At 41.8% G+C, this 21,886-nt stretch overlaps 1 protein-coding gene across 3 annotated transcripts in view; it reads left to right on the top strand.

Annotated features, from left to right (window-relative positions):
• Window positions 1-233: 233 nt before the first annotated feature.
• mapre1b (microtubule-associated protein, RP/EB family, member 1b) overlaps window positions 234-21,886 on the top strand; it is a 62,054-nt gene continuing 40,401 nt past the window's right edge. The window contains exon 1 of one of the 3 annotated variants that reach the window (XM_041204932.1): window positions 234-384. The gene's annotated coding sequence lies outside the window, so the exon portion shown is untranslated. Of the gene's footprint in view, window positions 385-12,019; window positions 12,138-21,886 lie in introns of those variants that run through there. The other 2 variants (XM_041204935.1, XM_041204931.1) reach the window with 2 other exon arrangements.

The following is a 21,886-nucleotide window of genomic DNA, read 5'->3' as shown; positions in this document are numbered from 1 at the left end:
CGTCGTTCTATAGCCGAGGACGGGGGTGAGTGGATGGGTAGGTAGGTAGAGGATGCGGAAGGGAGAGAGAGAGAGGCTCCTTACCCAAAGGGGGGCGCAAGGGGAACAAGCGGGGGCCCACCTTAGCAACGGGGCGGGTTCGCGATGAAGCGGCCTTCGGCCGTGCGTCCGAATACGCGTGACATCGTGACGAATGCGCATGATGTCAGGTGCGTCGGGGGCGGTCGGCCGCTGCGCGCTGGACGGGTTTGAATTAGCGGCTTTCACGTTCGAAGGAGTCCGAGCGTCGGATCCGGTCGGTGCGAAAAGGAAGGAAGGAAAGAAGAGAGAGGGAGGAGGGAGAGGGAGAGAGAGAGAGAGAGAGCGATCTTGCGGAGCGGGCCGGTAAGTGAAGATTTTTCTCTTTAAATATTGTTGACTCGCCGGTTGCGAGTTCCGTTAATAAGATTTTGAGGGGAGGAAAATTTTTTTTTTATATATATAGGACTAAACTGGGGGAGAGCAATCCGCCTACTTTGACGGCGGGAGTACATTGGCGATGGACTGAAATTTTTTTTATGGGTTGGGTTTGTCCGGCGACGGGTGCACTCGTTTATCTTGGCACTGAATGAGCTTGTCGGGCCCTTCTTTCTTTTGTCTTTTAATTTGCTTTTCCGTGTTCGGGCAATAAAAGCTGTCAGCTCATATTTTTTTATTGCTCCTCCAAAACTAATTTCGTTAGTAATTGTAGTTCCTCTTTTTTAGAATTTTATTCACGTTGGAGCCTTTATCGCTTCAGGTTTTAAGATGGAGATCATGTCACGGGGAGGCTTCAGCCCTCCCCAGGTGTGACTCTGGTATTTAATTTTAGTTGTTTGGGGCTCGGCGGCGTTTAGGGTTAAACCATTTCCTCGCATACTTTATCCTCTGCTTCCTTTTTTTGTGTGTGTGGGGTTATCTGTCAGATAGGGCGCTGGTGTTTTACAGACGGACGGGTCCGTCTGCTCAATACTGTCCCCGCCGTGCCCTGCCCCGCCTGCGCCCCGGGCGCCGCCTCATTGGCTGGCAGCCGCCGCCTGGGCCGGCGGAACCGCGACTCCTATTGGCTGTTCATGACGTCAATCACCGTCCTAGTCGATAGCTTTTTCTCTCTCTTTTCCCCCCCCCACGCCCAGGGGAAGGAGCTGCAAATGTTCCAGTGTCGGAGAGCCGTCCTGATGCACATGGCTAACATGGCGCTAGTCTCTATCTTGCTCAGACCTTCTGGGTCTTTTTGTTTGTTACTTTTTATAACATTTTTATTTCTTTTAATTCCGCCTGCCTTTTTATTTTATTCCAGTCGTTCGCACGAGTCAATGAGCCGCCCTTTATTGCCCAAGGCGCCCTGTAACCTGCGGATGAAGCCACTGGCTTTTATCCTCGACCCGTATTTAAATTTCGATGTTAGGCGACCCTATATCAAAATACAAATCTAGAAATTTAGCGCCTGACATCACGAAATAAACTACATTTGAAGTACTGAGACAGCATTAAAAATACATTGGTACAAAAATAAAGAACAATGTTGAAGAGCAAGGGTTGGTTAATAACGAGAAGTCACAGGGTGCACATATTAAAGGATATTAGATGGCATGCTAAGATTTTTATTTCACAAGTAACAAAATTGTGTTGCTTTCGAATAGGAGTGAAATAAGCATTAATTCGCCTTGACGTTTTGCTGGATAACTACAAGTTGCGTCAAATAGGTGTTAAGATACCACAGTGTTTGATTTGTTTTTAAGGATATTATTTCAACTTGAATGTAACTTTCCTCTCACGTTTTGGGAAGTAATTTGTTATAATATATTAATGCTGCCATTTAATTGAAGACTGATTTACAAAATAGTATTACAGGATATATTTTCATTCAAAAGTTCAGAAAAGCTTGGAGAGAATTCTGAAGTTTGGTTACAATTTTCTTTTGTACTGCCAGGTGTCTTGAGTTCAGATCATAATACCAGAATATCACATGCATGCCCTTAAACTATTTATTTCACTGATAGTGCTGCCTAGCTTCTTGAGGGCACTCCATTTGCTCCATCTCTTATCAAAAGGATCCCAGTATTACTGCTAGTGACTGTCAGGGCATCCTTGAGTTTCTTTGAACGAGTTTAATCCCATCTAGCCCAGTTAATTTATTCATAGATCCTATTCAAGTTATATACTGTATCCAGCAACTCTATAGTATTGCTAATATCGTCCCTGATTCAAACCATCTTGGAAAATATACTTTGCTATAAACCAGTCGTCATCAATAGCATTTTGTTATTGTGACCATGTTTTTCTTTAAGAGATTAAAATTTATTTTTTGCAGTGAATTGTTACAATCTGCACTGCCTAAAAGTTGGTAGGAGCAGATTTAGTAACTTTCAAAGTGAATTAGTGTATACTTGAACAGGATATTTGTAGGACTATGAGGAAAATGGAGAGACATGTGACATTACCTCCTTCAGTGCTGTGTTTTTCTATTGGCATTATTCCTCCAAGCGCTCTACAGCCATTTACTCAGTTGGCTACACCATCCTCCTCTAAGCTGCTTTCTCCATTGCTAGTTGTGATAGAGTATCCTTGCTTGGTTTCATTGTTACTAATCCAGGTATTGTCAGAACATCTCTAGCAGTGAGTTATTCCACACCATCACCTTTGGAGTCCTAAATGATCCATCCTGGATCTCCGCCTACATTGTGTTAATGTCCATGTCTACATGGATGGGACTCGGCTCACTTCACCATCTCTCTGCTGCCTCTGAGCTGTTTGTCCAACATCCAATCTAATAGGGGGAGTGGGATTAAGCTAGGTCCAGAAAGAGAAAATCAATGCACAGACTAGATAGCCCAAGTGGCCTTTTTTTCCTAATCTGTTAACATTCCAAGGCATTTCTGGTAACTGTTTCCCAGTGTTCTGGAGTGGCAGTAATCATAGTTGAATGTCTGTATGCAGAGCACTTGTTTGCTTCTTTGGCCTGTTCACGTTTCCTCTTCAACCAACACTCCCATTTCTTACATGTTGAACGGTTCTCACTTCTAGCTTAGAGCACAGTTTATTCCTGATAAGTTAACCGCCTGATCCTGCCAACTGTTACCTGTCACCACCTACTATCTGATCATTGCTCAGTCTCTGATTTTGTTGCATTTAGTGGTATTAATAATTGTCTCTTCTGTTTTGTGTTTTTTGTCACTTACTGCAGGCCACCTTGTCTGTGTTGGAATGTCATTGCTAAGAAAATCTCTCTCCAGCATACACGTGTTTTTGAGTTTGTTATATTCTGTACTCCTTTACAAATGATTAGATAAATATCCCAGATCTGGACACCTTGAACTTAAGTTCAAGGCATTTAACAGCTAAATTCATTTGTCTAAATACTAAACATAAATCTCAAAAGTCAACTGTACATATTTTGACTTCGATTAAAATCTGGAACTGTACTCAAAAAGGCAGAGAATTCACCACCGATTACGCATTCTCACATTTTGTACAAGAACATTTCACTGTTAACTCCTTGAGCTGAGTCTCAACACAGTTAATATGCTGAAAGTAATCCCATATGAATAAATTTTAACGTTTTTGAGCTATAGGTAAATTATCAAGGATGTAATCTCAGAAAAAAAGACAATATTAGTCCATATTCTGGAAATGTTCTTGTTGCAGTTAATGGTTATGATCAAGAGATACAATTTTCATTGACTGCTGCAATGTTCCAAGCAGGGTGAGTTGATTACTCATTTGTTTACTGAGCTGCATGGCTCATGCTCTTGTGTTGCTGGAATCATTAATCTTCGAAGATGGTAGCCTTATAGATATTACCTGAGAGAGAGTTTATAATCAGGACAAGGGATTCAGGTGGTTCTGAACACTTGCATGAATTCTGCCAAATTACAGTGTGCCTCAGGAATCAATTACGCTTACCTGCAAATCAGAAATGACATACGTTTGACATTTCTATTTTTGAATTGTATCTGACTCAAGATAACATTTGACCACAGCTAGTCTAGATGATGAGCTGTTACAACATGAAGGTTAGCTGTTCCCATGTAGCATGCTGTGAAAGAAAGCATTTCAAATTGTGATAGCCTGGCCTCTATTGCATTTTACCGTGGCACCTATTGTTTATTAAATGGTCCCTGAGCTTCATCTGTATGTAATGTTGAGACTAAACAGCAGTTATACAGCACTTTCTAATATTGCAATAAATTAACACAGGAGTGATATAAAGTTGCTAGAAAAAGTAGAAAGCCTGAGGATTGGGAGCAGTTTAGAATTCAGCAAAGGAGGATCAAGCGATTGACTAAGAGGGGGAAAAATAAAATGAGAGTAAACTTGTCAGGAACATAAAAATGGACTGTAAAAGCTTCTAGAAGTGTGTAAAAAGAAAAAGATTAGTGAAGACAATGTAGATATCTTACAATCCAAAACGGAAGAATTTATAATAGAGAATAAGGAAATGGCAGCGCAATTAAACAACTACCTTAGTTTTGTTTTCACGGAGGAAAACATAAATAACTTCCCAGAAATACTAAGGAACCAAGGGTTGAGTGAGAAGAAGGAATTGAAGAAAATTAGTATTACTAAACAATAGTGCTGGAGAAACTAATGGGACTGAAAGCTGATAAATCCCCAGAGCCTGATTAATCTACATCCCAGGGAACTAAAGGAGGTGGCCATGGAAATAGTGGATGTGTTGGTTGTCATCTTCCAAAATTCTGTAGATTCTGGAACACTCCTGGCAGATTGGAGGGTGTCAATTGTAACTCCACTATTTAAAAAAGGAGGGAGGGAGAAAACAGGGAATTGCAGACTGCTTAGCCTAACCTCAGTAGTAGGGGGTAATGTTAGAGTCTATGAGAAAGGATGTGAGAACTGGACACTTAGAAAACATCAGTGGGATGAGACAAAGTCAACATGGATTTATGATAGGAAAATCCTGTTTGACAAACCTACTAGAGTTTTTTTGAGGACATAACTAGCAGAATAGAAAAGGGACAACAAATGGTGTATTTGGATTTTCAGAAAGCTTTTGATAAAGTCCCACATAAGAGCTTAGTGTGCAAAATTAAAGCATATGGGATTGGAGGTACTATATTGGCATGGGTTGAGAATTGGTTAGACAGGAAACAGGAGGAATAAATGGGTCACTTTTGGAGTGGCAGGCAACGACTAGTGGGGTATCACGGGGATTAGTGCTTGGGCCCCAACTATTCACAATATATATCAATGATTTGGATGAGGGGACCAAATGTAATATTTCCAAGTTTGTTGACAACACAAAACTTGTGCAATGTGAATGGTGAGGAGGATGTTAAGAGGCTGCAAGGCAATTCAGACAAGTTGAGTGAGTGGGCAAATACATGGCAGATGCAGTATAACATGGACAAGTGTGAAGTTATCCACTTTAGTAGGAAAAACAGAATGACAGAATATTATTTAAATGGTGACATTGGGAAATGTTGATGTACAAAGGGATCTGGGTATCCTCGTACATCAATCACTGAAAGCAAGCATGCAGGTGCAGCAAACAGTTAAGAAGGCAAATGGTATGTTGGCCTTCATTGCAAGAGGATTTGAGTACAGGAGCAAGAATGTCTTACTGCAGCTGTACAGGGCCTTGGTGAGACCACACCTGGAGTAGTGTGTGCAGTTTTGATCTCCTTACCTAAGAAAGGATATACTTGCCATAGAGGGAGGGCAGCAAAGGTTCATCAGACTGACTCCTGGGATGGCTGGAGAAATTGGGCCGACTAGGCCTGTATTCACCAGAGTTTAGAAGCATAAGAGGAGATCTCTTTGAAACATATAAAATTGTGACAGGGATAGACAGACTGGATGCTGGAAGGATATTTCTTCTGGCGGGGGTGGGGAGTCTAGAACAACGGGTCACAGTCTCAGGATATGGGATAGGCCATTTAGGACTGAGATGGGGAGAAACAACTTCACTCAGAGGATGGGGAACATATGGAATTCTCCACCACAGAAGGCTGTGGAGGCCAAGTCACTGAAGGAAATAGATTTCTGGACCCTAAAGCTGTCAAGAGGTGTGGGGAGAGCGCAGGACTTTAGCGTTGAGATAGAGGATCAGCTATGATCGTACTGAATGGCGGAGGAGGCTTGAAGGGCTGAATGACTTACTCCTCCTATCTTCTATGTTTCTAATAACATATCAAGAGGAAACATCCTCTTCACATCCACCCTGTCGAGTCCCCTCAGGATCTTGCATGTTTCAATCAAGTCGCCTCTTACTCTTCGAAACTCCAGCGGATAGAAGCCTAACCTGTCCTGCCCTTCCTCATAATATAATCTGTCCACTCCAGGTATTCATCTAGTAAACCTTTTCTGAACTGTTTCTCATGCATTTACATCTTTCCTTAAATAAGGAGACCAATTCTGTACCTATGAGTTGTGGTCTCACCAATACCCTATATAACTGAAACATAACCTCCCTACTCTTGTATTCAATTCCCCTTGCAGTAAACAATAACATTCTATTAGTTTTCCTAAGTACTTGCTGCACCTACATACTACCCTTTTGCGATTCATGCACTAGGACACCCAGATCCCTCTGCATCTCAGAGCTCTGCAATCTCTCTCTATTTAGATAATCTGCCCCTTTTTAAAACTTCTTCTTGCCAAAATGGACAATTTCATATTTTCCTACATATACTCCATTTGCCAGATCTTTGCCTACTCACCGATCCTATCTAAATCCTTTTGTAGCCTCCTTGCATCCTCTTCACAACTTACTTTCCAACCATCTTTGAGTCATCAGCAAATTTAGCAACCATACCATCAGACCTGTCATCCAAGTTATTTATATAAATTGTAAAGAGTTGAGATCCACAAAGCCTCAAATTTAAAATTTCTCACCCTTATGTTCAAATCCGTCTGTGGTCTATTTCTGAAAGTTCCTCTAGTCTTACAACTGTGAGAACCTGTGTTGTTCCAATTCGGTCCTCTTGTTCCTCCCAACTTGCTTTGTTTTACCATTTGGTGCTGTGCCTTAAATTGTCTCTCCCTAATGCTTTCCACCACACTCTTCTTTTTGTGATGCTCCTTAAAATTTAAATTTAACTAAGATTTTAGCCACTGTCCTATAGACTCCTTTGGCTCACTGTCAATTTTTGATTTTGATTTCTTTTCCCATGATGTACCTTGGGATATTTTAATGCTTTAAAGTGGTATATACAAGTTGTTATAACCACACTTCAGACTCTATATAAATGCAACTAAGTAAGTTACTTTAAGATTGCAAATTAGAAACATGCTGGGGCAGATTCACTTTACATGAAATTCTTTGCTATTCTGACCAGATAGCATTTAAGGTGCATAGACTTGTAAATTTTGTGCCATTCGAGTATTTTGACATCCTAATACTCCAAATTGGAGTAATGAAGAGTACAGAACGGCATGCCAGGAGCAGCACCAGGCATACCTGAAAATGAGGTGTCAATCTGGTGAAGCTACAATACAGGACTACTTGCGTGCCAAACAGTATAAGCAGCAAGCGATAGACAGAGCTAAGCATCTCCATAACCAATGGATCAGATCTAAGCTCTGCAGTCCTGCCACATCCAGTAGTGAATGGTGCTGGACAATTAAACAACTCACTGGAAGAGGTGGCTCCGCAAATATCCCCATCCTGAATGATGGAAGAACCCAGTACAGCAGTGCAAAAGATGATGCTGAAGCATTTGCAGCTATCTTTAGCCAGAACTGCTGAGTGGATGATCCTTCTCTGCCTCCTCCAGAGGTCCCCAACATTACAGATGCCAGTCTTCAGCCAATTTGATTCATTCTACAAGAAACAGCTGAAGGCACTAGATACTGCAAAGGCTATGGGCCCTGACAATATTCAGGCAATAATACTGAAAACTTGTGATCTGGAACTTGCTGTGCCCCGAGCCAAGCTGTTCCAATACAGCTAAAACACTGGCATCTACTTGGTTATGTGGGAAATTGCCTAGGAATGTCCTGTGTACACAAAGCAGGACAAATCCAACCTGGTCATTTGCCGCCCCAACAGTCAGTTTACTCTCGATCATCAGTAAAGTGATGGAAGGGGTCATCAACAGTGCTATCAAGCGGCACTTGCTTAGCCATAACCTGCCCACTGACGCTTAGTTTGGGCTCCACCAGAGTCACCCAGCTTCTGACCTCATTACAGCCTTTGTTCAAACATGGACAAAAGAGCTGAACTGGTGAGGTGAGAGTGACTGTCCTTGACATCAAGATAGCATTTGGCAATGTGGCATCAAGGAGCCCTAGCAAAACGAGCCAATGGGAATCGGGGAAAACACTGTGCTGGTAGGAGTCATAGCTAGCACAAAGGAAGATGGTTGTGATTGTTGGAGGTCAATCATCTCAGTTCCAGGATATCACTGCAGGATTTTCTCAGGGGAGTCTTCTAGGCCAACCATTTTCAGATGCTTCGTCAATGACCTTCCTTCCATCATTTAAAGTGAGAAGTGGGGATGTGCAATCATCAGTTACAGAAGCAGTCCATGTACAAATACAGCAAGACCTGGACAATGTCTAGACTTGGGTTGACAAGTGACAAACAACATTCGCGCCACACAAGTGCCACACAAGGCAATGACCATCTCCAAAAGAAAGGATCTAACCATTGCCCCTTGACACTCAATGGCATTGCCATCGCTGAATCCGCCACTATCAACATTCTGGGGGTTATCATTGACCAGAAACTGAACTGGACTAGCCGTATAAATACTGATAAATACAAGAGCAGGTCAGGGCTATGAGTCCTGTTGTGAGTAAGTCACCACCTTACTCCCCAAAGCCTGTGCACCATCTACAAGGCACAAGTCAGGGGTGTAATGGAATACTTTCCGCTTGCCTGGATGAGTGCAGCTCCTGCAACACAAGCTTGACACCATCCAGGACGATGTCCACTTGATTGGTACCCCTTCCACAAACATTCACTCCATCCACCACTGACAAACAGTGACAGCAGTGTACACCATCTACAAGATGCACTGCAGAAACTCACCAAGGCCCCTTAGACAGCACCTTCCAAACCCAAAGTCGCTACCATCTAGAAGGACAAGGGCAGCAGATGCATGAGATCACCTGTAGGTTCCCTCCAAACCACACACCATCCTGATTTGGAAATATATTGCTGTTCCTTCACTCTAAAATTTACTAACTACTAAATCTGAGGAAAAAATAATAAAAATGTGACTTCAAACACTCAGCCCTCGTGCAATCATTAGGGGCCACACACACAGGTATCAGGAAGAAGGGGGAATAAAGTCCAATGAAAAGAAACGGCTAAAGGGTATACAGTTAAGTGTCTTCTGTTGTCCTTGAGGTGGAGATTTTAAACATTGAGGCCAATTTTGGATAGCTGGTTTCTTGAATGCAGTCAGATAAAGTTAATGTTGCAATTATTCTGGTAGAGTTGCCATCTTGACCCAAACAACATGCTTATTCCAAAAGGGAGAGCGGAGAGAGAGCCCTGAGCTTATTTCCTCTGCTGAAGAATTTCTTGACAGTACTTGTGTCACTTGCAATCTCTCTCTAGTGGTTGGCAGCCTTGCCTTGAAATAATTAACCCATTCTGTGTGGTTCTGTCTGTGGCAACCATTGTTTCAGTACCCAGTGTTTTGCATTTTTAATGTCTCTCCCACAGACGGTTGTGAGTTTCGATGGGCGCCTGGATTATGGGGAATGTTTGTCTTCACACTCCTTGCAGGCTGATTTGTTGGTTTCTCGCCTTCACCTTGGAAGTGGCTTTGCAGTTTTAAGCAGTTTGCTCTGTCTCCATTCAAAAGTTCCAATCAGCTGAAAGTTGAAAAGTTATATCCTTGAAAAGGAGGTGAGGTGTAACACCTCCCCATCACAAAGAAATTAAATGAGATTCACTCTCATTTCATTACAAGATATAAAAACACAAAACAACAAAACACATTCACTTCCATTCACACTCTTATCCTTGGTGTGGATTATTCCATCAGTTTTAACTGGGTCCCTTTTAAGTTCTAGACAGGGAGTCTGCAATCATTTTCAACTTTCCTGCAATGTGGGTTTTTTTTTAAGTGATATAGTTGGAAAAACAAACTCTGGAATAACCTTGCATTCTGAGTTTTGAATTTCTCCACAAAGGTCAAAAGGTTGTGGTCAATATAGACTGTGGCCCCTCTGTATCCATTTTATACATATATCAGTGTTTGAGAGCCAGTAATAAACCTAGCGTGTCTTTTTCTACTGTGGAATACAGTTTCTGATGTTTGTTCAATTTTTTGGAGAAGTACCTGATTTTGGGGGTGCGGGGAGGCTGTCTCTTCCTAATTTGTCCATCTGGAGGACAGCCCCTACCCTGAGTTCATGAGCATTGATGGCTACTTTAAATACTTGGCTAAGGTCTGGAGCTGCTAGACTTGGTTTATTTATTAAAATGGCTTTCAACTCCTCAAAAGTTGACTGCCATTTCCCATACTTTTTTCCGTAGTAGGTTTGTAAGTGGGACAGCTACAGTTCTGAAGTTTGGGATGAACTTGTGGTAGATCCTGCACATCCCTAAAAAAAGCTCTTGATTTCCCTTTTTTTTTGTGGAAATGGGAAGCTGTATTGCAGCTTATTCCTTTGCGGCTCTGGGCAGTACTTGTTCCTGACCCACCACAGGTCACCTGAGCCTTAGCGAACTCGCTCTTTGTGAGATTGACCACTAGTACTGTAATCTCTAGAAGAGGGCTTCATGTTCTAAGTGAGTTTCCTAGGTGTCACTCTACACTAGGAAGTCGTCTAGGTGCATAACACAATTGGATAAGCCTGTCCCAACCCGGTACATCAGCCTTTGAAAGATGGGTGGGGCATTTGAGTTCAAATGTCATGACCGTACACTGGTATAACCCATCTGGAGTCACAAAGGCAGAGATTTCCATCATGCAGGTGGTCAAGGGAACCTGCCAGGGTCCCTTGGGTAAATCTTCTTTTGTAATGTTGACCGTGTCACCCACCCTATCTATGCAGTGTTCCAGGTGGGGTCCGGGTAGGAGTCAGCTGCATTAATCTTTCAGTAGTCAATGTAGAGCCTAGTGAAGCTGTCTATCTTGGGCACGAGCACAACTGGGGAGTTCTAGTTAGTGCTTCTAGGCTCTATTAGTTGGTGCACTAGCATGTAGTTTGTCTCCTCTCGAACCTGGGCCAGCTTTTCTGGACCTAAACGGCAGAGAAGTTGCCTTATGGGAGGGGCCTCTCCCACATCCACATCATGTAGAGCTAAAGAGGCGTAGCCTGGCTTGTCTTTACAGATGCTTTTAAATGCAGTGAGCAGCTTTATCCGATCTCCTCGTTCTGCATTTAGGTGGGTGAGTATGATGTCCAATTTCACTCAAATGTCTGTTTGCTAGCTGAACAGTAGCCAGACTTCTCCCTCCAGTTCAACATCATATTTCCTCTTGTCCTCTAGGTCTGTTGTTATTGGAAGACCATTACCTGCTTGTCCCCTTCTCAGCTGTGATATTGTTTTATCGTGTTGACATGGCACAGTCTTTGCTTTTTTTCTGTGTTCTGGTGTATCAGTTAAGTAATTTACCGCCCCAAGCTTCTTTGCTACTTTGTACGGGCCACCGAGCTGGGCTCTTTGAGGTTCACTGGGTATCGGTTGGAGCAATAGCATGTTGTCTCCTGGCTGAAAGGTGCAGGCCCTGGCATGTTTGTCTGCCTGTTTTTGCATAGCTGTTTGGGAGATTAAGTGTTCTTGTGCCATGTCACGGGCGCTCATCAATCACTCATGGAACATGGTTGCATAGTTAAACATGGAGACTTCCTCCTGTTCTAAACATCTCTCCTCAATTAGTTGAGGACCTCCCACTTGGTGTCCATAAACCAGTTCAAACAGAGTAAAACTGGTGGACTCATTGGGTGAGTCTCTGGTAGTGAACAGAGGAAAACTTAGTCCTTTATCCCAGTCATGGGGGTACTCGTGGCAGTATGTCATCATCATTTTTAGCGTCTGGTGGTACTGTTGCAGTGTCCCTTGTGACCACAGGTGAAATGCTGAGGACTTCAGTTGGATCATACCCAGGTTACCCATGACTTCCTGGAATGTTCAGGACATGAAATTTGAGCCCCGATCTGACTGGATTTTGATGGGCACTCCATATCGGGTAAGGAATTGTGTTAGTTTCCCCACGGTTATTTTGGCAGATATGGTTCTCCAAGGGGTGGCCTCTGGGAAGTGGCTGGCCAGGTCCATGATTGTAAGGATAGACTAGAAGCCCCCTCTTATGTTTTGAACAGGAGCCCCCACATAATCCAGTGTGCACTTGCACTTTGCTGAATGGTTCCCCAAAAGCTGACATGGGAATCATGGTTGCAGGTTTTATTACAGGCTGGGGTTTCCCCACAACCTGGCAATTGTGGCAGGCTCTGTAAAACCTTACTACCTCCTTGTGAAGGTGTTGCCAGTAAAAATGCTGGCTTGGGTTTTTCATATACCAACATACGTAGCTATCGGGATTTCATGTGCTAGGCTTAATATTAACCCACAGTACCTTGGCGGCACCACTACCTGGTGGATCACTGCCCACTCCTCATTTGCAGAAGAGAGAGCCCTCAGCTTCCTCTGCTGAAGACTTTCTGGACAAGGCCTATGTCACTTGCAATGTCACTTTAGGCTTACAGCCTTGCCTTGAAACACTTCACCCGTAGTGTATTTCTAAGAGGTATAGAGTGGGTCTGCCTGTGGCCACCGTCGTTTCAATACCCAGCATTATATTGCATTTACGAGTTTTGATGGGTGCCTGGATTATAAGAAATATCTCTCTCGTTACACTCCCTGTGGGTGATTTGTTGGTTTCTCACCTTCACCTTGGAATGCGGCCTTGCATTTTTAAGCATTTTGCTTTGTCTCAGTTCAAATTGCAAAAATTCCAGTCAGTTGATAGTTGAAACATCACATTTTCAAAAATAAAGGGGCATAGCCTCATAACACATCTGATCAAAATTTATTGAATACCAAGTGTAAAATTTAAGCTTTTAAAAAAAGTATCCAAAATTACTCAAATTGAATAGTTGCTTGTTTTGCCTGCTGTGACTTCCACTAGTTAACGCTGCAGTCATCAATTCTCAAAAGATTGTGGTATTGTAGACCTTACCTGAGAACAAGGCAAGTGATTGTAATCCAGACACAATTCACATGATTTTTACTGTGAGTGACGAGAAGAGATTTTTTGGTGCACTTTCCTACCTGGGAGCTGAGAAGAGGCAGTCGGGTGTGGCATCTCAGCTGCTGAAGAAGCTGAGTTTTAAAAAAACTGTGACATCACAGGAAATTAGTAATTTGATTGGCCTGTAAATACTTGGTGTAAGGGACAGTGTGTTAATAGTCGAGTTAGGACACAGGAGTAAGGTAGATCTGTAAATAAAAAGAACAAAAACTAAAATAAAAATAATTATAAAATAAAATAGTTAAAATAAAAATGTTGAATTAAAATAAATACCTAAAACACACACCAGTGCAATTAAGAATCGTATAATTTTAGTTTTATTTGTGGGTGGTACTAACACTTGGTAAACACAGTAATTTGCTGTATACATAGGAATTATTCTAAATTAATTAAGAAAGCAACTAAATTAACTAAATGACATGTGTAACACCTATCTTGCCATTGTTATGTTGTAGCTGTGGAAGGCCAAGGCAATCCAGAACAAACATGTCTGCAGAAAATGTCAGCAGTTAGAGGAATTCTGCATCAGGATTATTGATCTGGAAGCCGAACTGCAGACACTGCACAATATAAGGGAGGGCAATAAATACCTAGTTCCAGAAGACGGTCACACCTCTTGGAATAGAGTCGTCTGGTTTGGCCAGCAGTGAGGGATAGGAGGATGTGGCCATGAGTGAGGCAGGTAAAGGTACCAAGCAGACAGGAGTGGAAAAGCCTCAGACTTTGCAATTGTCAAGCAGGTTTGAGATGCTCAAAACTTCTGTGAACAAAGGCGAGTTCTGCAACTTTGTTGAGCAGGCTGGCCATGGCACCATGGTACAGGAAGGCGTTCAAGCAAGGGGAGCAAATTTGAATGTAGTGGTAGTAGGGGACTGTATAGTGAATGGGATTGACGCTGTTCTCAGCAGCAAAGAGCAAGAATCCAGTTGGCTGTGTTGTCTGACCGGTGCCAGGGTTCAAGACCTTTGCTCAGGACTGGAGAGGAATTTGGAGTGGGAGGGGGAGGATCCAGTTGTCATCGCCCATGTAGGTACTAACAACATAGGTAAAATTAGGAAAGAGATTCTGCATCGTCAGTATGAGAAGTTAGGCACCAAATTAAGAAGCAGAACCTCAAAGATATTAATCTCTGGATTATTACCTGAGCCACATGCAAATTGGCACAGGGCAAATAAGTTTAGAGAGATGAATGTGTGGCTCAAAGACTGGTGTGGGAGAAGTGGGTTCTGGTTTGTGGGACACTGGCATCGGCACTGGGGAAAGTGAGGTTGTACTGTTGGAACATATGAACCTGAACCATGCTGGGACCAGTGTCTAGCAAGCCACATAACTGGAGAAGTAATGAGGGCTTCAAACTAAATACGGTTGGTGGGGGGTGGTGGTGAAATCAAGCTTTGGTAGAATTTGCAAATCATGGTCTAGAGTCAAAGCAGGAGAGCAAGATAGTAACATGGGAAACGAAGGTCAGAGAATGGCAGGAAGGGAAAGAGAAAAGAGCTAAATGCAACGTCAGTCAAGACTAGAGGTCTCGGGTAACAAAAAGGCAAAACTAAAAAAGGCTCTATCTGAGCATTGCATTCACAAAGTAAATGAATTGATAGCGCACATTAAAGTAAATAAGTATGATTTGATGCCCGTTACAGACATGTAGCTGTAGGATCGTCAGGATTGAGTCCTGAATATTGAGGGGTATATGACATTCAAGAAGAATAGGAAGCTCGGTACAGGTGGAGGGGTAGAACTGTTAATTAAAGATGGCATTGGTGCAATAATTGGAGATGAATTTGGTTCAGGAGATCAGAATGTAGATGTCTCTGGTGGGAGTTGTCTACAGGCCCCCTAACAGTAACCACAATGTAGGACAAAGTATACAAGAAGAAATATTGGGTACTTGTGATAAAGGGACGGCAATAATCATGAGTGACTTTAATCTACACAAACTGGAAAAATCGGATTGGCAGTAGTAGTCTGGGTGAGGAGTTCATAATGTTTTCGAGAGAGTTTCTTAGAGCAACACGTTCTGGAACCAACCAGAGAGTAGGTTATTTTAAACTTGGTATTGGGTAATGTGACAGGATTAATTAATGACCTGAGGGCAAAGGCATTCTAAGATAGCAGCGACCACAATATGATTAAATTTTATATCCAGTTTGAAAGAGAGAAGAGTGGGTCTAGGACTAATATTTTAAACTTAAATAAAGGCAACTCTGTGGGCATGAGAGCTGAGCTAGCTGAAGTGAACTGGGATACAAGGCTAGAGGATAGCTCAATAGAGGAGGTGTGGGAGACATTTAAGGGGATATTTCAGACTTTCAGAATAAGTATATTCCTGCTATAAAGAAATATTCTAAAGGGAGGACCCATCACCTTGGCTAAATAAAGACATTAAGGAAAGCATCAAACTTAAGAAAACATATAACTGTGCAAAGATGGATGGCAGGTTAGATGATTGGTCAGAATATAAAGAATAGAGAATAACTAAAAGGTTAATCAGGAGAAAGAAATTAGAGTGAGAGAGGAAGCTAGCTTGAAATGTGATAATGGATAGCAAGAGCATCTTCGGGTATTTTAAAAAGGAAAAGAGTAAGTAAAGTGATTAGTTCTCTACAGAGTGAGAATGGGGAATTAATAGTAATAAGGAAATCATGGATGAAATGAACAAATATTTTGCTTCTGTCTTCACTACAGAGGATACAAAAAAAAATTCCAGTAATAAATGTAAAGCAAGAGGTGGAAGGGAGAGGAGAGCTAAATGAAATTGTAATTACTAGGGAAGCCTTACTAAGCAAACAGTTGGAGCTGCAGCCTGGCAAGTCTCCAGGTCCTGACGGACTTCATCCTAGGGACTTAAAAGAGGTAGCTAATGAGCTCATAGATGCGTTGGTGTTAATTTTCCAAAATTCCCTAGGTTCCATCAGTCCTGAAAGTAGCAACTATAACCCCTCTTCAAGAAGGGAAAGAAGCAGTAAACAGGCAACTATAGGCCAGTTACCCTGACATGTGTCATGGGGAAGGTGTTAGAATCGATCATTAAGGGGGTTATAGCTGGGCACTTAGAAAAACTCAAGGTAATTGGGAAGAGTCAGCATGGTTTTGTGAAAGGGACATAATGTTTAACCAATTTATTGGAGTTCTTTGAAGGGATAACTTGTGCTGCGGATAAAGGGGAGCCTGTAGACATACTGTGCTTGGATTTCCAGAAGCTTTTTGATAAAGTTATTGCCGAAAATAAAAGCTAATAGTGTAGGGGGTAACAAATTAGCATGGATAGGAGATTGGCTGGCTGGCAGAAAACAGAAAAAATGGGTCATTTTCTGATTGGAAGGATATAACGAGTGGAGTCCCACAGGGGTCTGTGCTAGGGCCTCAACTTTTTACAATGACTTAGATGAGGGGAACAAAGGCATGGTGGCTAAATTTGCAGATAATACAAAGTTAGGAAAATAGGTTATGAAGAGGGCATGAGGTTGCAGATGGATGTAGATATACAGATAGAGGTTGAGTGAGTCAGCAGAAATCTGGCAGATGGAGTATATTTGTGGGAAAATGTGAAGTTGTTCACTTTGATAGGAAGAATAAAAAAAGAGTATTACTTAAATGGAGAATGACTACAGAATTCTGAGGTGCCGAGGGATCCAGATGTTCAAGTGCATGGGTCACAAAAGGTTAGTATGCAGGTACAACAAGTAATTAGCAAGACTAATGGAATTCTCTCCTTTATTACAGGAGGAATTGAACATGAAAGTAAGGATGTTATGCTTCACCTATGCTTACAGGGCATTGGTGAGACCATAACTTGAATACTTTGTGCAATTTTGGTATCCTTATTTAACGAAGGATAAAAATGCATTCGAGGCGGTTCAGAAGAGGTTTACTAGATCGATACCTGGAATGAGTAGGTTGTCTTATGAGGATAGATTTGACAAGGCTGGGCTTGTTTCCACTGGAGTTTAGAAGAGTGAGCAGTGACTGATTGAAGTATATAAGATCCTGTATGGTGGATGTGGAAATGATGTTTCATCTTGCAGGTGAGCCCAGAACTAGGGAGCACTGTTTTAAAATTAGGGGTCGCCCTTTTAGGACAGAGATGAGAAGAAATATTTCCTAAGGGTTGTGTGATTTCGGAACTCTGCCTCAGAAGGCAGTGGAGGTGGAGTCATTGTTTTTAAGTAGATAGATCCTTGATAGACAATGGAATCAAAGGTTATCAGGGATAGATGGGACGTGGAATTAGAAATACAAACAGATCAGCCATGATCTTATTGAATGGTGAAGCAAGCCCAATGTGCAGAATGGCCTACTTCTCCTATTTCGAATGTTCATATGCTCATTTAATGATACATACCCGTTTTTCTTATTTTTTCACTGTGCTAACTGTATTAAAGTTGGGAGTCTTTCCTGAGTGACTTGTAAGCTCTGATGTTAGTTGTATGACGTGAGCTTTTCCTGTAAGATCAAGAAAACCGTACTGATCCTGTAGCCTATAACGTGAAAATGCTGGGTTATGCAATGTGGGATGAGTCTTCAGTTTGGCCCTTCTGTCCCTATCTATAAATTTATTTAAATGTTAATGGGATTACAAAATAATTGCAGACATTTGGAAGAAATATTTCTCTCCAATTACGGAAGACCAACATTAAATTCTTAGGCATCCAGTCTGAAAGGCCTTAGTATAATCATGCTCTGTGAATTGAGCATTTCGGACTGCTTTGGGATAAATGGATGTAATCAGACAGCAAGGGTCTACAACTTATTTTAAAGAGCCTTTGTAGATGGTCATAACAGGCCGCTTGGCCCATCATGTATGTGCTGGGTCTTGTACACAACTTTGGCGGTTCATAATTGCCATTTGGTTGAGCGAGTCCTTGAACATGTGTCAGAATGATTCTTGTTTTAAATTTGTTCAATTGCTACTAAAGACATAACTGCAGTCTTGAGTATTGTTAAAACTAGCACTGAACTTGTTTCTAATTCACCTGATTTTCAGTAACAGTTGAGTGCTGCACAGATGCTTAACTGTACACATTGTCCTTTTGTAGCAGTTTTAGTGCTCTGCAGTGCAGGCACTGGTGTGCGATTGTGGTTGATAAGCATTTCAGTCATGTGCCTTTTGAACTAGCCTCATTGCCACCGTTGATTGTTCTGTAAGCTCCCTACGTCCTCTAATGTAGTGATTTACATTCATGTTATATTTATAGATTTGTGTAGAGCAAGAGGAATTAAAAATTATAGATCAGAATGTGAGTGAAATACGCCTTTGAGTCATATATAGGAAGGAGATAGTTATTGATGCAAATAAATTTGAAGCACAAATTCATCTTAAACAATATGCTGCAGTAATACACGCCATTATCGTAACCTGGCTACAGACCGAGTGTAAATGGGAGATAAATATTCCAGGCAATAGGAAATTCAGACAGGTAAATCGGGAAAAGAGTAGCAATATTGATCAGATTGAACACCAATAGGGGGGGAAAATCAGGCTGTGGAACCAGTATAGGGAGAACTAAGAAACAGTAAAGAATGCAGCAATTCAGTAGTGCATTGTGGAATTATATTAGTATGGAAATCAGGAAGACAGGCTTTTTTATTCTTTCATGGGCATCACTGCCTAGCCAGCATTTGTTGCGTATTCCTAAGTGCCCTTGAGAAGTTGGTGAGCTGCATTCTTGAACCACTGCAACCCATGTGGTGTAGGTACACCCACATATGTGAGGGAGGGAGTTCCAGGATTTTGACAGAATGACAGTGAAAAAACGTTGGTATAGTTCTAAGTCAGGATGGTGTGTGGCTTGGAGGGGAACTTGCTGATGGTGGTGTTCCCATGTATCTTCTGCCCTTTTCCTTCTGGGTGGTAGAGTTGGCAGGTTTGGAAGGTGCTGTTGAAGGAGCCTTGGTGAGTTGCTGCAGTGCATCTTGTGGATGGTACACATTGCTGCTATTGTGCGTCAGTGGTGGAGGCAATGAACGTTTAAGGTGGTGGATGGGCTGCTTTGTCCTGTTGGAGCTCCGCTCCTCCAGGAAAGTGGAGAACATTCCATAACACCCCTGTCTTGAACCTTGTGAATGTTGGACAGCCTTTGGTGAGTCAGGAGATGAGTTATTGGAGAGAGGGCAGAAGAGGTTTACAAAAATGATTCCAGGAATGAGAAACTTCAGTTATGAAGATAGGTTGGGACTGTCCTCCTTGGAGAGAAGGCGGCCAAGAGGAGGTTTGATAGAGATGTTCAAAATCATGAGGGGGCTGGACAGAGTAGATAGGGAGAAGCTGTTCCCACTCGTGAAAGGATCAAGAATGAGAGGTCACAGATTTAGTGATTTACAAAAGAAGCAAATGTGACGTAAGAAAAAACTTTTTCACACAACAAGCGGTTTGGTTCTGGAATGCACTGCCACGAAGTGTGGTGGAAGCAGGTTCAATCGAGGCATTCAAGAGGGCATTAGACCAGCATTTGAATAGAAACAATGTGCAGGGGTATGGGGAAAAGGCAAGGCAATGGCACTAAGTCAATGCTCATTTGGAGAGCCAGTGCAGACACAATGGGCCGAATGGCCTAGTTCCGTGCCGTTAAAATTCTGTGATAATCACTACAGTCTTTGAGCTGCTGTCGTAGCCACAGTATTTATGTGGCTAGCCATGTTCAGTTTTTGGTCAATGGTAACCTCCGTGATGAGGTTCGTGGGGGATTGGGCAATGGTAGTGCCCTTGTTTGTGTGTGTGTGTATTAATTAAACTAGCGATGATTAAACTGCAAGATTTAAATTTTCAAAGAAGTGAGGTCTAAAGGAGGCATTTGAAATGGAGATGATTGAAGCTAGGGTGAGGTCAACAGATACAGCATGAATGAAATTTACATTTTTAGATAAGTGGGAAAGGTGTTTGATTTTTCAAAGAGACATGAAAATATTTTTGTTTTTGTTGATTCTACCCCCCCCCCCAAAAGTGCGCTGACCATAAGGTGACATGAAAATCTTTTATATTCTGGGAAAAGTAACTTCTAAAGACAAGTGGGAGTAATGGGATTTACAAATCAAGAGGGATAAAGGAGGAGGTGACTATGTGAAACAGACTTGGAGAAAAAGCCTCTAACCACCCTGAAGGAATTTGCTGTCCTAGTAACCAAAGTTGCATTAAAAGCTTTTGGAAGTCCATTGTCCAGTGGGTGCTTGTGGTAAAATTGCTGGATGACTTTATATAAATTTGGAATCTATTTGGACTGTTGCCTGAAAGGGAGTGTGGAGTTGGGAACCTGGTTAACTAGAAATTTTGGAAGCTGTTGTAACTGTAATCTTGTATGTGTAAGTTTTTTTTCTTGTTAATAAATGTTTTAATTTAATCTTTAAAATCATCTCTAAAGGTGAACTCATTACTTCTGACTTCAGTGGACAAGCCTTCTCATAATAAATACAAATTGCAAAACAATTGTGATGGTGTGGCCAAGTTTTCCTTGTGGGTTTGATCAGCCTGATAGATACCACCTGCCGTATCACAATATCAGCCTAAGCCTGAATGTTTTCCAGGTCTTGCTGGATATGGGCACAGACTCCTTCAGTAGCTGAGGAGTCGCAGATACTACTGAATGTTGTACAATCAGCAAACATCCCCACTTCTGACCTTATGGTGGAGAGCAGGTCCTTGATGAAGGCAGAAACGACATGGTTATGTTGGGAGATTTTAATTTTCACAAACATGGCGAAGCAGGCTAGCTCAAGGAATAAAGGTAGTTAATTTCTGAAATACATTTTGGACAATTTTCTGAAAGTTTTGTTTGTTCATTGAACTGTTGAGGAATAAGTCCAGAATAGATTTAATGACAAATGACAAACCAAAATTGGTTAATCTAACTAAAGAAACATTTGCAAATAGTGGTCATAATATGATTGAATTTGTTATTGGATTTGAGAGAGAGGGGGAAGCAAGAGAAACACATCAGGATTTTAAAGGGATCAGTAAGCTGTGTGGATGGAAACAAGTTACAAAGGGACAAAGACAGATTAAATGAGTGGGCAAAACTCTGGGGGCAACGTAGGGAAGTATGTAGGGAGCCAGGAAAAATAGATTGGAGTATTTTCCAAATAGCGAGTGATCAGAAACTGTGGAGCAAAGGGATTTTGGTGTCTAGATGCACAAATCACTAAAAACTAGTCTGCAGATACAAAGAACAATAAGTTGATAACATGTTGGCTTTTTTCTCAACTGTTGAGATAGAAATGTATGCTTCAGTTATATGAACTTTGGTCAGAACCCATCTAGGGATTGCATTCACTCCTGATCACTGCACCTCAGGAAGGCTATATTGAACTTGGTGTACAGTGCAAATTTATCAAAATAAGAGGTTGCATAAACTTGGTTGTTGTATTCCCTTGAGGTTAGAAGGTTAGTGGGTGATGTATTTCAAAAGAATTTGATTAGTGTAGCTGCAGAAAAGTTATTACCCCTGGGAGAATCCAGAAGGGGCCAAAATCTTAAAATCAGAGCCAGGCCATTTGCAAGGAATTGGGAACCACTTTTTCAACCAAAGGATTGTGAAAACATGAAACTCTCTCTGCCAAAACACTGGATCCTGACTAAATTGAATTTTTTCACACTGAGACCAACAGTTTTTATTAGAAGTTATCAAAGGATATGAGTTGAGGTACAGATTAGCAATCTAATTTAAATGATAGAACAGGCCGAATGACCCACT

The sequence above is a fragment of the Carcharodon carcharias genome, chromosome 14 (genome assembly GCF_017639515.1).
Source record: "Carcharodon carcharias isolate sCarCar2 chromosome 14, sCarCar2.pri, whole genome shotgun sequence".
Taxonomy (NCBI): Eukaryota; Metazoa; Chordata; class Chondrichthyes; order Lamniformes; family Lamnidae; genus Carcharodon; species Carcharodon carcharias.
Note: the sequence above shows the minus strand (reverse complement) of the source record. Positions and strands in the feature narration are given on the sequence as shown.